Source organism: Mastomys coucha, unplaced genomic scaffold, assembly GCF_008632895.1.
Source record: "Mastomys coucha isolate ucsf_1 unplaced genomic scaffold, UCSF_Mcou_1 pScaffold23, whole genome shotgun sequence".
NCBI classification, from domain to species: domain Eukaryota; kingdom Metazoa; phylum Chordata; class Mammalia; order Rodentia; family Muridae; genus Mastomys; species Mastomys coucha.
The window spans coordinates 104,338,323-104,339,381 of record NW_022196906.1 but is presented as its reverse complement, the minus strand read 5'-3'; positions in this window follow the sequence as shown (position 1 = coordinate 104,339,381).

Sequence of the window (1,059 nt, the reverse complement as noted above, 5' to 3'; positions counted from 1 at the left end):
GCCCAATGGATTCTGGGAATATGGTGGCTGTTGCCCTGGCAACAGGTCTGTGGACCCGTCCATGTATCGCCACAGGCTTTGGATGTCACAATTGTCACCAATCTGAAATGGCATTTCAGTGTAGTTTGGTTTGCATTTCCCTGGTTACTGATGAGATGGGACACCTTTTATGTATTTTTGACTGTCCACGTAAATTTCTATTCACATTGTAGATTCTCTCTCTCTCTCTCTGTGGTGTGTGTGTGTGTGCATGTTTCCCTTCATTTTCCTCTACCTTCATTTTCATTTTTCTCTTTCTCTTCTCCTAATTCTTTCATCTTCTTTCTCTCCTATCTCTATTGCTTCTTTTGAAGACAGGGTTTCCTAAGTAGCCCAGGGGGGCCTCAAACCTCAGCCTTCCAAATGCTAAGGCTCTGCTTTGTGCCACGCTCTCTGCTTTGTGCCATATCTTGGGACCCCCCCCCCTTTTTTTTTAATACTGTCTTTCTTGAGGGCAGAGATGTTCACCTGTTTTATTCAACAGCACCTAAAACATTTTGTGGGAAATAAAATTGGCTGAATAAATGACCCATCTCCAGCCTGGACTCTTACATTCACTTGCTGGGGGCAGTTTACATTGGTAACAGGAAGGCGGCTTTCAGTGTATCTTTAATGGGCTATGCAGCTTACTAGAGGGGAAGGTTGTGAGAGGACAAATTGACTGGCTTAATGTGGTGTTTGCTGCCCCCTGGTGAGGGAGCCAACCCTTCCCTTGTACCACCGCTAACTTCCTGCTTTGCTGAGGAGATGGGTAAGTGGGAGGGGAGGATGAGACAGGACATCCTCTGCACTGGGGCATCCCCTTTGCCCCACTTCACCTTTCCCAGCCCAGCCCAGCCCAGCCCCCGTGTCCGCATTTGACATCTATGCCGGTCTCTTGCTCTCTGATACTTTCAATTACTGTAACTGAGCGTTGAACTCAGGGCTTGATATTTGCTAGGAAAGTAAGTGTCTTAGTCAGGGTTTCTATTCCTGCACAAACATCATGACCATGAAGCAAGTTGGGGAGGAAAGGGTTTA